The following is a 15281-nucleotide window of genomic DNA, read 5'->3' as shown; positions in this document are numbered from 1 at the left end:
ATTTGCAACTAGTGTTGTGGCTCATTTAGTTCTATACCTCTTATCTTTAAATCGTTAGAAACCGAGTCTAACCATCGTCATCTTGACCTCCCTCTACTTCTCTTACCCTCCATAACAGAGTCCATTATTCTCCTAGGTAACCTATCTTTCATTCGCCTCGCATGACCCCACCATCGAAGCCGATTTATGCGTACAGCTTCATCCATCGAGTTCATTTCTAAGTTAGCATTTATCCCCTCATTCCAAGTACCCTCCTGCCATTGTTCCCACCTGTTTGTACCAGCAATCATTCTTGCTACTTTAATGTCTGTTACTTCTAACTTAGCTTTCGCTCATGTAAAGCAAAGATGGTCTGAAAACAGACCAATGTAATGATAGTTTCGTCCGGCTGCTGATCGCAACTGCGAGCTCACTGCATTACCTTTACTACACCTTGATTCAATCTCACTTACCATCCTGGGAGAACACACAACCTAAATACTTGAAATTATTGACCTGTTCTAGCCTTGTATCACCAATCTGACATTCAATTCTGTTGAATTTCTTACCTACTGACATCAATTTAGTCTTCGAGAGGCTAATTTTCATACCATACTCATTGCACCTATTTTCAAGTTCCAATATATTAGACTGCAGTCTTTCGGCACAGTCTGCCATTAAGACCAAGTCGTCAGCATAGGCCAAACTGCTAACTACATTTCCACGTAACTGAATCCCTCCCTGCCATTTTGTACCTTTCAGCAGATGATCCATGTAAACTATGAATAGCAAAGGTGAAGGATTACAGACTTGTCTAACCCCAGAAAAACCCTGAATCAAGAACTCATTCTACCATCAATTCTCACTGAAGCCCAATTGTCAACATAAATGCCTTTGATTGATTTTAATAACCTACCTCTAATTCCATAGTCCCCCAGTATGGCGAACAACTGTTCCCTCGGTACCCTGTCATATGCTTTCTCTAGATCTACGAAACATAAACACAACTGCCTATTCCTCTCGTAGCATTTTTCAATTATCTGGCGCATACTGAAAATCTGATCCGTACAGCCTCTCTGTGGTCTGAAACGATACTGGGTTTCATCCAACTTCCTCTCAACGACTGATCGCACCCTCCCTTCCAAGATGCCAGTGAATACTTTGCCTGGTATACTAATCAATGAGATACCTCGATAGTTGTTGCAATCCTTCCTGTTCCCTTGCTTATAGATAGGTGCAATTACTGCTATTGTCCAATCTGAAGGTACCTTACCAACACTCCACACTAATTTTACTATTCTATGAAGCCATTTCATCCCTGCCTTCCCACTATAGTTCACCATTTCAGGTCTAATTCCATCTATTCCTGCTGTTTTATGACAATGGAGTTTATGTACCATCCCTTCCACTTCCTCAAGCAAAATTTCACCAACATCATTTTCCTCCTCCCCATGAGCTTGGCAGTTTGCAACACCACCAGGATGTTTTCCTTTTACATTGAGATGTTCAGAATATTCCCTCCACCTCTCCAGTGATTCCCTGGGATCTATTATGAGTTCACCTGAATTACTCAAAACACTGTTCATTTCCTTTTTTCCTCCCTTCCTAAGATTCTTTATTACTGTCCAGAAAGGTTTCCCTGCTGCTTGACCTAGCCTTTCCAGGTTATTACCAAAATCTTCCCATGACTTCTTTTTTGATTCAACAACTATTTGTTTCGCTCTGTTTCTTTCATCTACGTACAAATCCCTGTTTGCCTCGGCCCTTGTTTGGAGCCATTTCTGATAAGCCTTCTTTTTTACGTTGACAAGCTGCTCTTACTTCATCATTCCACCAAGATGTTCGCCTTTTCCCATCTTTACACACAGTTGTTCCTAGTCATTCCCTGTCTGTTTCTATTACAGCGTCCCTGTATGCCACCCATTCACTTTCTATATCCTGAACCTGCTTACTGTCTACTGTTCGAAACTTCTCACTAATCATATCCATGTACTTCTGTCTAATTTCCTCATCCTGGAGATTTTGTACCCTTATTCGTTTGCAGACAGATTTCACTTTCTCTACCCTAGGCCTAGAGATACTTAGTTCACTACAGATCAGATAGTGGTCTGTATCATCAAAAAATCCGCGAAAAACTTGTACATTCCTAACAGATTTCCTGAATTCAATGTCTGTTAAGATATAGTCTATAATGGATCTGGTACCCCTAGCCTCCCATGTGTAGCGGTGAATAGCCTTATGCTTGAAGAATGTATTCATAACTGCTAAACACATACTAGCACAGAAGTCCAGCAAACGCTTCCCCATTCCTATTAGCTTCCATATCTTCCCCACATTTCCCAATCACCCTTTCGTATTCTTCTGTTCTATTTCCAAATCTCGCATTGAAATCGCCCATTAGCACTATTCTATCCTTGTTGTTGACACTGATCACGATGTCACTCAATGCTTCATAAAACTTGTCAACTTCATCCTCATCTGCACCCTCACATGGTGAATACACGGAGGCAATTCTAGTCCTGATTCATCCAACTGACAAATCTACCCACATCATTCGCTCATTTATGTACCTAACAGAAACTGTGTTGCATGCAATGGTATTCCTGATAAAGAGCCCTACCCCAGACTCTGCCCTTCCCTTTCTAACACCCGTCAAGTACACTTTGTAATCTCCTATCTCTTCCTCGTTATCTCCCCTTACCCGAATATCACTTACTCCTAGCACATCCAGATGCATCCTCTTTGCTGACTCAGCCAGTTCTACCTTCTTTCTTCCATAAGCCCCATTAATATTGATAGCTCTCCATCGAATTCCATTTTGTTCGCCAAGTTGTTTCCAAGGAGTCCCTCGCTTGTCAAATGGGAGTGGGACTCCATTACTCCCATAGGTCTGAGGCTTGCTTAAAATGTTTGATTTAACACTTGGTTATTTCATTTCATGTCTTCTAGTTTTACATTGGTAGATAAATTGATGATCATTTTATTGTGCCATTTTTAAATGTATTTTGCTGCTGTTTCTTGTTTTCATATTTTGGTTCGTTAACTTTTTACTCTACATTTGTTATTTATTACTCAGCCTTGTGCAGACACTAAGGAGGAAATATCTATAAAGCAAGATACACTTGACGAACTGGTTCCACATCTGAAAGAAGAAAACAGGTAAGTGCACTACAAAACATGAAATGTGTTGCTGTCATGTTCAGTGAACTGTTCATCTTAACCATATCTCTCCAAGGTTATATTTAGTATTTAATATCATAAAAAACTAATGGTTGCATATTGTAATTCTCAATTTGTACTGATGGCTATGGTCCTTAACGTGGATTATATAAGATGTTTTCATTTGTAAAGTGAAAACTGGTGGTTAGAGTCAAGTTAAATTTCAAGTAATTTATAACATGTTGAATGTGTTTCTGAATATACTTTTATTGAATGCATAACAGCAAAAACTAAGGTAGATTGAGATATATCTGGAGTGGGTTTGTTATCATAGAGTACCTTTCATTGTAGTAAATTCTCTGAATTTACACAGCATGCTCACCGTTCGAGCGGTTTTATTAGCTTATTATTTATCACTAAGTGGAACAATTTTGTTTTACAAGAAACTTTTCGATTCATTTCCATATTTTTATTTCACCATCATACATGTGTACATGGTAATGATTTTTTAGAGTTTTACAATGATAAAGTTTATATTTATAATTATAATTTTAATCCCACTGTTCTTTTTATGAATTATTGGTGTGTTGTTCAATCTTTGATATATTTCATAACTTGTATTTTTCAGGGGGTTGCATTTTATCTGGTGGTGATTTTGGAAATTTAAGTTATTATTTAGGATGTGGTATATGTTACGGACTTATTTTGTTAAGTTTTTGAATTCATGCATTGATGAGCACGTCGAGAGTGTCGATTTATCGTATTAAGTTTTATAATCAGTTGTTTCAAGTTTGTTTTATTTTTACTCTTGACATTATATTGTACTTTCTGACAGATTTTGAAGTGTTTAAAGGTGTTTAGGTACCTAGCAGATTGCAATACTGTATCAAGGCAGATTATCATGAATTATTATGCTTCGTTGACCTTATCAGAATGCTACTGAAATTATTACATTATCCTGTAAGCTCCTAGTAGTACGGATGATTCACGTAAGCACTAGCCTTCAGTGAGCTCAGGCGCCTGTATCGTACTGCCACGTAGTATAATGTACGGAACCCAACTTGTCCTTGTTTACCTCCATGCGTAACGACAACATTCTGATTTACAAGTAACAACTCTCATTATTGTCCCGTATTGAAGATGACGTTAGGCATAAAATCTCAAGCGTAATTTAATAAAACCACCTATTAAATACTTTCCACATTTAATGTGGTTTGAATATACATGAATTTATGTAGACTTACCTTACATGTTTCACCCATTATTTGGGCATCTTCAGCCTGTAGACAACTTTTAGGTCAAGGTTTGGGACCTTTTCAACCATATATAGAATAATATATGACTGTTAATAATCTCTTAAGACTAAACTGTGTAAAGACACCATTAACTTATTATATTTTCATTCACATTCACAACAATCTTGACCAGCCTACATGTAACAATCAGTTCTAAATCTCCACTGGTGGTTGACAACACATTCCGACATTAGTTTTGTCACAAACATGAAATGATATAGGTGGGTCAAATGAACACCGGTATAAATGTCCTCTTTACCCTAGACTTATGTTTCTTCGGTTACATTTTCACACTCTTGATCCCATGCTGCCAGAAGCTCCTCCTCGGCGGATGAAAAATGCCGTCCTTCCAGCTTCACCCTCACTTCTGGGAAGAGTGCGAAGTCACATGGGGCAGATCAGGACTGTATGGAGGGTGATCAAGCACAGTTAACCCTGATCTGGCAAGAAAATCCATTGTTACGTTAGCACCATATGCCGGAGCATTGTCGTGATGCAAGAGTCAAGTGTTGAGCTGTGACCTTGGACGGAGCTGCTTGAGAGCCTGGATGACCAGAGGCAGACAAGTCTCACTGTACCACTTTGCAGTAACTGTCCTTTGTGTTTCTAGCACAACCCGAGTCAGGATGCCCCGTTTAGTGAAGAATACTGCAATCATCCTTTTCTTCACTGACCTTGACTTTTGTACAGTCACAGAAGTACCCTTAACTTCAAACAGCCACACCTTGTTCTGGGATTTTGTTGGGACATCGTAATAATAAAGCCAAGTTTCGTCACCTGTGACGATGCTATTGACGTTATGCAAAGTCCCATTTTCAAACTGTTTTAGCATTCTTTGGCACCATTTCACTCAATGTGCCCTTTGTTCCTCTGAAATTGAAAGGGGCACCCAAAGGGAACAAACCTTTCTAACATGGAGATGGTCGTGTAGAATTGAATGAATAGCTGGTGCAGGGATGTGGGGGAGGCGGTCTCTTCTACCTGCTGGTAAGCCAACTGCCTCTCTTGCTGCAACATTTTCCTCACAGCTTCAGTGTTTTCCTCAGTCACTGATTCAGATGGTCGCCCAGAACGAGTCGTCTTCAACCACAAAATTTCCCCTCTGGAACTCTTTGTACCAGCGGAAAATTGTTGTCCGATGTAGACAGTCTTTCCCCAGCACAGGAGTCATTTCAGGCACTGGTCAACAGTTAATCCATGAGCAAAATTGTAGCAGATAATTGCGATATTCACCTTTAGACCTCGCTGACATCTTAACTTGCTTTCAATTCCACTGCTTGGTAACAACTGGTGTGTGAATGTCGTGTCTTGCTGTCTTCTAGACCAGGTTTCACCCCTCTTTTCATCCCTCACCATAACAGGGGTGTCCAGCGAACCGTTTTTGCGTACTGCAAAACTTTTCTAGTGCCCTTTGTATGTATATGGTTGAAAAGGTCCCAAACCTTGACCTAAAGGTTGTCTACAGCTGAAGATGCCCAAACAATGGGTGAAACATGTAAATTCATGTAGATTCAAACCACATTAAACGTGGGAATTATTGAATAGGTGGTTTTATTAAATTATACTTGGGATTTTAGCCTAATATTCTGTTTTACATCATTATCATTATTTAGAGCGGTGTATACATCATATTTATATGCCTATAGTCAACATAGTATGTTACATTCTGATATTTATTCATGCTCTGGAGGATATAGTTGTGAATTTATTTTATTTGTACTCCATTGATTACTATTGAATATTTTAGTATTAAAGGGAGATTTGTGTATTTTGTGGCTCTGCTTATATAGTTCAACAGAAAAAAATGTTGGTTTGTGATTCCAAAATTGTAGGAAACTACTTTAAACCATTTTATGATCATTTTTACCAATAGAGATAAGGAAAAGTAAAACTGCACAGTAAAAATTCAAGAAGAGAGATTGGAGAAACTAAATTTGACAAGAAAACACAGGATAACACGAACATTATCTTAAAACTTACCGAGTCCCAGCTGAAAGTATAAAATAAAATTAGATGTGTCTCATTGTTATAAAGTCAAAAGGGAGGTGAAGCCATCAAAGGTACACTATACTCGACGATGACCGTGATTGAGAATGTAAAGCTCCAAATATTTAGCACCCTTTAAATTGAAAATCTACTTTTAATTATATAGTATAATGATTAAAAATGTACTAAGTATTTGGAGACGATTGATTCAAATCTTCCTTGATAATTAATAAATGTAGGCTGAAATAATCTAGCAACCCATGTAGAAAAAACTTGAAAAGTTTTAAATCAAGGATGAAACCACAAAATGTTTAAGTGCTCAGCAGGCAATTGCTATGGAACTTGAACCCTAATATGTAACTGACTTCCCAATATTAACGATGTTAAGGTATTAAATTCTGATTAATATCACACATCCAGCAAAATAATGCACAAATTCACAGCAGTAACCAACATCCATGTTTCTTCAAGTTGAAATCTCAACAATTCCCCAAAATAAACAAACCATACCATCACACAATCAGGGTACCGACCAAAGAATGTCACAAAAAGTACTCATTCAGTTCAACAAAACAAAGTTGCAGGAAAAGAAAATCATTAACCAAAGAGTTTTAAGTTTTACTGCAATACCCATATCATGACGGATTAATGTCTTATTCAAAATAGACTTCATTACCTGGATATTTGGTAAGATGTGCACTTCAGAAATGAAAAAGTCCTGCGAATCATGAGAGGATAAGGGAATGCAAGACAGTTACACAGCCCTAAATAGAGAAAGTATCATCACAGAACAAGAAGAACAGTAGCAGAGCACCAGAAATGAATGAAATCAGCCCGTGAATGAAAGTGATGAAAAAGTAATCACAGTGAAATTCAGTTATAAAATCTCAAACCTGTGGCCCGCTACAAGAACAACTCGGGGATGACTGGCAGAATAACTTGAAAAGTACTGCATCATAATATAAGGACAAATTTTGAATAGAATATGAACGCCACACAAAGTAGGGTTACTAATATAACTTAGTTCATACGAGGATACTCATAATTAACACACCCACAATAACCTAAAAATTATACACCAGTCTTCATACATTCCTACTGCTACTGTAAATTGAAAAGAAATTGATGAGAGTGCAATTAAACTTTAAATTAAGGAGTAATGATGTGATACCATAATGAGTCAGTAGTGAATATAAAAAGAAATTGCAGATAACACATGGCAATACAAGCATCTGAAATGCATGGTAGGCCAATAAAACATTTCCTTCCCATAATTTCGTAAGGTAAGATATACTTACTTAATATGTTTTTCTCATTTCTTGTCTGAATTAGGATATGTACTCAAATTCAATCGTTTAAGACACTTGAAATATATAACTAACTAGCTGTTGTACCCGGCGTAATCCGGATCGTTTTTTAATGCTTACCTAAGAATTGTACTACCGGTTAGTTACGTGTGAGATGATATTTTATAGAATTTCTGTAAGAGATGTTTATTTTACTATATATAATGACTACTGTAGTTTTAGAGTTATTTACATGAGTTGGATTTCAAGTTTTAGATTATTCAATTTGCAAGTAAAACTTTGTCCTTGTGGAAGCTCGAACTGACTGGGAAGTATTTCAATCTTTCGAAAAGTAATAAGTGATAAGTAGAATATATGTATTTACCCGTCGCGCTATTAGATATGTACACGATTTCGGCTGGCATTGAGACTGTCGGAAATGAACCTTCCGACAACAAAAGCAGTGGAAATGGTGGAATCTCAGAGTCATTTTAGACTATTTACTTTTAAGCCCCTCTCAGTGGAGGCTGAACGTGGACTTAAACGACATCCAGAGCGTCACAATTCGTCTCAGCAACATATAACCAGTGAATTCTACATTAATATCGGTTATATTACATTATATTTACTTTTCATTCCCACCCATTCCCCATCTGCAGCGGGGGTTGGGATATTTTATCCTCATAGTTTTTCCTTTTTTTTTTTCAGATGGTAAGTCATATATGTGTACTAAGTTCCACTGAGAGCTATTCTGGAACATACATACATACATACATAGCCATAATCTCGTTTATTGTTACATTCCTTTTCAGCCCTTTTAAAAATCCAGACTGATTGCGGATGAAGTATGACTTAACGATCCACAGTGTTATAATAGTAGTTCATGTGTATAGCAATTCTGTATGAGGACTGTGCTGGAAGAAACACACATATATTCGTAATTTCGGTCATATTGGACATTTTCTTTTCCACCCCTCTTCAACTCCATGCAGATCCCTCGGTGATCCCAAAAACTATGGAGTGTACATTAATATTTATCGTTGTCTATTATGTTTTTATATTTCACCCTTCTTCGTGGCTTTTATATAATTCACCTCTACCCCTAGGGTGCTAGGGGTATCTTATCCCTGTAGTAACTTTTTACTGGGTGATTTCGCCGTGCGGTTAGGGGCGCGCACCTGTGAACTTGCATCCAGGAGATAGAGGATTCGAGCCCCACTGTCGGCAGCCCGTAAGATGACTTTCCGTTGGTTCCCATTTTCACACAAGGCAAATGCTGGGACTGTACCTTAATTAAGACCACAGCCGAGTCCTTCCCACACCTAGGCCTTTCCTATAGCATCGTCGCCATAAGACCTATCTGTGACGGTGTGACGTAAACCAAGTTGTAAAAAAGAAATCTTCCAGATAGTGATATGAGTACGAAGTATCGTTGAGAAGAATGCTATAGCATACACACCTACGTCCTTAAACTCAGTCACTTTGGACGTTTTCCTTCATTCACCCGTTCTCACCCTACCCTCCTGCCGATTGGGACTGAACATTGTCTTAAATGGCATCCAGAGTGTAACAGTTCATCTCAGTGTACCCGAACGACTACGTATTCGACACAAATATCGGCCTTTTCGGTTACTTTTAAATTTCACTCCTAGTCTAGGAGGCTAAGTGTCTTTTACCCCACGGCATTTTTTCCAGATAGTACGTCATGCTTCTATCAATTTTAGTTGAGAACTATGCTGGAAGATACACATATACGTCCATTATCTCGGTCATTTGGACATTTGGACATTCTTCACTCCTTCTCACGGTCCTGGAGATTGGAGCTCAACTTGGACTTAAACGACATCCAGTGTGTCACTATTCATTTCAGCGAGCCGAAAATCTACGGATTCGACACTATTTTCGATTTTTTTTACATATCATCCCCTCCAATCCCTAACCCTAATGGTGCTACGGTTGTCATAACGCCACGCGGTTTATCTCCTGATAGTAAGTCATAAGTGTACCAAGTTCAGTTTAAATCGCTGCATTAGTGCAAAAAAACTATTAACCGGTCACTATTTTTGGTCGTTTATAGTTATATATATATTTCACCCCCTCCCCTAATGGCTCTAGGAGTGTCTTACCAGATAGTAACTTATACCAATAGTAGTATAATAAGCGGGTTCGGCGGCCACCGCCACCGCAGGCTCCCAGAGGCCACCTCCACCACCACCACAGCCAGAGGCCTCCCAGAGGTCTCCTCCACCACCCGCGGGAAATTTGAATTTGTAAACAAAGCCACGTGCTTTTTGACAGCCACGTGCTTTTTGACAGACAAGAACGCATCGCTAACCTCAGTACTGCCATCTTGACAGGCCTAAACCTCAGTAGTACCAACTTAACCTAACTAGCGCGAGATTTGAATTGGTAAACAAATCCACGTGTTTTTGACAGCCACGTGCTTTTTGACAGACAAGAACGCATCGCTAACCTCAGTACTGCCATCTTGACGGGCCTAAACCTCAGTAGTACCAACTTAACCTAACTAGCGCGAGATTTGAATTGGTAAACAAGTCCACGTGTTTTTGACAGCCACGTGTTTTTTGACAGACAAGAACGCATCGCTAACCTCAGTACTGCCATCTTGACAGGCCTAAACCTCAGTAGTACCAACTTAACCTAACTAGCGTGAGATAAACAAATCCACGTGCTTTTTTGACAGCTGTCATCTGCCATCTTTAAACCACAGAGCACTGTGCTGCCCTCTTTATCGCAGTAGCTGCAAATTCGTCACCTGTCATCGGCAGTGCTGCCATCTTGGCGGGCCTAAAGCTTAGTGCTACCAACTTAACCTCACTAGCGTGAGATAAACAAATCCACGTGCTTTTTTGACAGCTGTCATCCGCCATCTTTAAACCACAGAGCACTGTGCTGCCCTCTTTATCGCAGTAGCTGCAAATTCGTCACCTGTCATCGGCAGTGCTGCCATCTTGGCGGGCCTAAACCTTAGTGCTACCAACTTAACCTCACTAGCGTGAGATAAACAAATCCAAGTGCTTTTTTGACAGCTGTCATACGCCAACTTTAAACCACAGAGCACTGTGCTGCCCTCTTTATCGCAGTAGCTGCAAATTCGTCACCTGTCATCCGCAGTGCTGCCATCTTAACGGACCTAAACCTTAGTGCTACCAACTTAACCTTACTAGCGCGAGATTTGAATCGGTAAACAAATCCACGTGCTTTTTTGACAGCTGTCATCCACCATCTTTAATCCATAGAGCACAGTGGTGCCCTCTTTAGCTACTTACCTTTGAAGTGTGGTGGCGGATAATTTGAAAAATGCTTTTTGATAGCAGCCATCTTTAATCCAGAGAGCACCGTGCTACCCTCTTTAGCTAGATACCTGTGGTGGCAGGCAATTCCACGTGACAGCAGACATCTTTGAGCACAGTGCTGCCCTCTTTGCGGTGGCGGTAAATTCCACGTACTGTACAAACTCACGTGCTTTTTTCTGACAGCTGTCATCCGCCATCTTGCATCACAAACCTCAGTGCTGCGCTCTTTAGCTAGTTACCTTTGAAATGTGGTGACGGCAATTTGAAAAATTCTATGTGCTCTTGTTTAGTAAACAAAGCCACGTGCTTTTTTGACAGCTGTCATCCACCATCTTTAATCAATAGAGCACTGTGCTGCTATCATGCGGGCAATTTCGTCAGCTGTCATCCGCCATCTTTAATCTACAGAGCACCGTGCTGCCCTCTATGTAGTAGCGGATAATTTGAAAAGTTCTGTTAGCTGTTATCCGCCATATTTAATCAAGAGAGCACCGTGCTGCCATCTTTAGCTAGATACCTTTGAAATGTGGTGGCGGCAATTTGAAAAAATTCTATGTGCTCTTGTTTAGTAAACAAAGCCACGTGCTTTTTTGACAGCTGTCATCCACCATCTTTAGTCAATAGAGCACTGTGCTGCTATCATGCGGGCAATTTCGTCAGCTGTCATCCGCCATCTTTAATCTACAGAGCAGGGTGCTGCTCTCTGTAGTAGCGGGCAATTTGAAAAGTTCTGTTAGCTGTCATCCACCATCTTTAATCAAGAGAGCACCGTGCTGCCATCTTTAGCTAGATACCTTTGAAATGTGGTGGCGGCAAATTGAATAATTCCACGTGCTCTTGTTTAGTAAACAAACTCACGCGCTTTTTGTCAGCTGTCATCCGCCATCTTTAATCTATAGAGCTCAGTGCTACACTCTTTAGGTACATACCTTTGAAATATGGTGGCGGATAATTTAAAAAGAAAAATTCTACATCAGCCATCTCTCGACGCTAATTGCATAAGATGGTGGCTATACATGACTCCTTAAAGGTGCTTATGCAAGATGGCCGCTATACATAGGTTCTTATGAGATGCCCTTGGGATCCTTGCGCAAGATGGCGGTTATACAAGGCTCCTTATGAGACGCCCTAGAGATGCTTGCGCAAGATGGCGGTTGCTCTTATGAGGCGGCTTAAGGGTCCTTGCACAAGATGGCTAGAGATGCCCTAATGATGCTTGCGCAAGATGGCGGCTATACACGACTCCTTATGAGACTCCTTAAGGGTGCTTGCGCAGGATGGCTGTTGCTCTTATGAAGAAAGCTAGCGTAGAGGCTAACGTGTCGTGCTAGTTCGATTCATTAAATTTGGGGCTTAAATGCATAATGTTAAATATCTCGAAAACGGTGCATCGTAGAGCAAATTGGACAAAATTTTTCTACCCAATTCCTCGGTTCGCAGTATGGGGAACATGATATCATAAGGAAAACATAGTCTAATGATGAGATCAACGGTTCGGTTCCTACTTTGGCCCTTTGGCATTCGCTCTGTTTCAGCTTGTAATGAAGCAAGTCTTCGTAACATGATCAGGTCTAGCTATGGTAGAGAGTATAACGTACCGTGCAGGTTCGATTCATTACATTTGGGGCTTAAATGCAAAATGCTAAATATCTCGAAAACGGACAACATTTTTCTACCTGATACCTAGGTTTGCAGTATCAGGAACATGATAGCATAAGAAAAACATAGTCTAATGATGAGATCGACCGTTCGATTCCTACTTAGGCCCTTTGGCATTGGCAGCTATCTATTTCTACAAGATGGCGGCTATACATAGCTTCTTATGATTAGATTAGATTTAGATTTATTATTTTTCTTTAGATCTACAGTAATAATACCCATTTGATCCGTTATAAAGAAAAATAACAATGTCCAGCCTAAGCCAAATTACATACTACTAACTTGGTGGACCCTACACAGGCGGAATACCGGGCAACCATGCAAGGTTCCACCCCTAACTAAATCTGTTAAGCTGCCTCTAACATGGACGGATGACCGGCTCACATGCTAGGGCACCCCCTATCTCTAAATTAAGCCTATAACTAATTACAACATTAAATCTATACTAATCTATCTTACGCTGCCTCTAACATGGACGGATGACCAGCTCACATGCTAGGGCACCCCCTACGTCTAAATTAAGCCTATAACTAATTACAACATTAAATCTATACTAGTTCTAAATCTATACTAATCTATCCTAAGCTGCCTCTAACATGGACGGATGACCAGCTCACATGCTAGGGCACCCCCTACATCTGAATTAAGCCTATAACTAATTATAACATTAAATCTATACTAATTCTATCCTAGTACCTCTTATCATTAACTAAGCTGCCTCTAACATGGACGGATGACCGGCTCACATGCTAGGGCACCCCCTATCTCTAAATTAAGCCTATAACTAATTACAACATTAAATCTATACTAATCTATCTTACGCTGCCTCTAACATGGACGGATGACCAGCTCACATGCTAGGGCACCCCCTACGTCTAAATTAAGCCTATAACTAATTACAACATTAAATCTATACTAATTCTATCCTAGTACCTCTTATCATTAACTAATAAATCAAAACCAATACTGTCTCAATACACATAAGTACACCTTCACTTGCATAAATACCCTCTAAACTTCGCTATCTTTCCTAATATCCATAAATACACCTTCACTTGAAAAGATACCCTCTAAACTTCGCTATCTCTTTTAATATCCATCCCTCGAACTCAACAATCATTCACTTCATTTCCATGCCACATATCATTACATATCTACCTCTTATCATAAAGACACCTTTACTAGAATAAATACCCACTAAACTTCGCTATCTTTCTTATACCTTTACTAGAATAAATACCCACTAAACTTCGCTATCTTTCTTATCATCCATTCGCCACCATGCCCCTGCTGAACATACACACAAACCTTTGCACATTCCATTCCTCCTACATTTCCTCTACTTGTCTCTCTCAGGGTTGCTGATTCCATGCTTCAGCGGTATTATGAATGTCACAGACCCCATACACGCTAACCTTAGCACATTCCATTCCTACTACATTTCCTCTACTTGACTCCCTCGTGGTTGCTGATTCCATACTTCCGTTACACTCACATTCTGCTAATACGTACTTTAACCATTACAATGCCCTTCGAACTCAACAATCCATCCATCTTATATCTCAAGACACCATTATATGAATAAGTGCCATACAATTACAGTACACTTAAAAACACCTTATCACCTCGCTACCTCTCTTATCATTCATCCATCATATATCTATTATCATCACCTTTCATATTTAACACTTCAATTCCAGTAGATACCATCCAACCTCCTTTATATCTCCAAACTCGTAACAATTACACTACACATATAGACATCATTACTTGAGTAAGTACCATCTAAACTTCGCTACCTCTCTTATCATCCATCCATCTAAACTCTGATCCAACTTCTAAACATCAATACATGTCTACCTCTTATCATTCTTCACTTGAATAAATACCCTCTAAGCTTCACTACCTCTCTTATCATCCATCCATCGCACTCCGCAATCATTCTCTTCAATTCCATACCACATATCCTTACATATATACCTCTTATCATTAACTAATAAATCACTCACCAATACGATCTCCGTCATGCCATCACTTGAATAAATACCATACACTTGGTCTATCCATCTTCTACCTAAAGACACCATCACTTCAATTACAATTATACTACACATACAGGCACCATTACTTGAGTAAATACACACATACAAACACCACCATAACTACGCTTCTGTCCTCCATCATAGGCAAACTATGTTACTTACTACTGTTACTTGACTTTTTACTTCTCGTAATTATTCCTTCCATTTTTCCTTTTTTGTCCCATAGGTCCTTCAAACTCAAGCTTCTCCCTTTGATCACGGCACTTCTTACTTCTGCTTCCTCCCTCAAACCATTATTCTCGCTCCGATTCTGTCCGCTTGTCTTCCCCTGTGGTTCTTTTTCTTCCCTCGCGCAGACTTCCGACACTAATTCGTCCATTAAATTCCTGACTACTTCCATCCTTCTTGCATTTACTTTTTCTTCAGCTCTTTTCATGATCTCTTCCCAGGAACCCCATCTACTCAGTGTTCCTTCATTTACAGTATGTACATCAGCCCTGGTAGTTTCTTCTTGCCTCGAACTGTCAGCCCTGCTAGTTTCTTCTTGCCTCAAACTCT

At 39.6% G+C, this 15281-nt stretch overlaps 1 long non-coding RNA gene across 1 annotated transcript in view; it reads left to right on the top strand.

Annotated features, from left to right (window-relative positions):
• Window positions 1-15281, top strand: part of LOC136886323 (uncharacterized) — a 73090-nt gene that overhangs the window by 21467 nt on the left and 36342 nt on the right. The window contains exon 3 of the long non-coding RNA XR_010861772.2: window positions 3056-3138. This is a non-coding gene — a long non-coding RNA (uncharacterized lncRNA). The remainder of the gene's footprint in view (window positions 1-3055; window positions 3139-15281) is intronic.

The sequence above is a fragment of the Anabrus simplex genome, chromosome X, assembly GCF_040414725.1.
Source record: "Anabrus simplex isolate iqAnaSimp1 chromosome X, ASM4041472v1, whole genome shotgun sequence".
NCBI classification, from domain to species: domain Eukaryota; kingdom Metazoa; phylum Arthropoda; class Insecta; order Orthoptera; family Tettigoniidae; genus Anabrus; species Anabrus simplex.
Note: the sequence above shows the minus strand (reverse complement) of the source record. Positions and strands in the feature narration are given on the sequence as shown.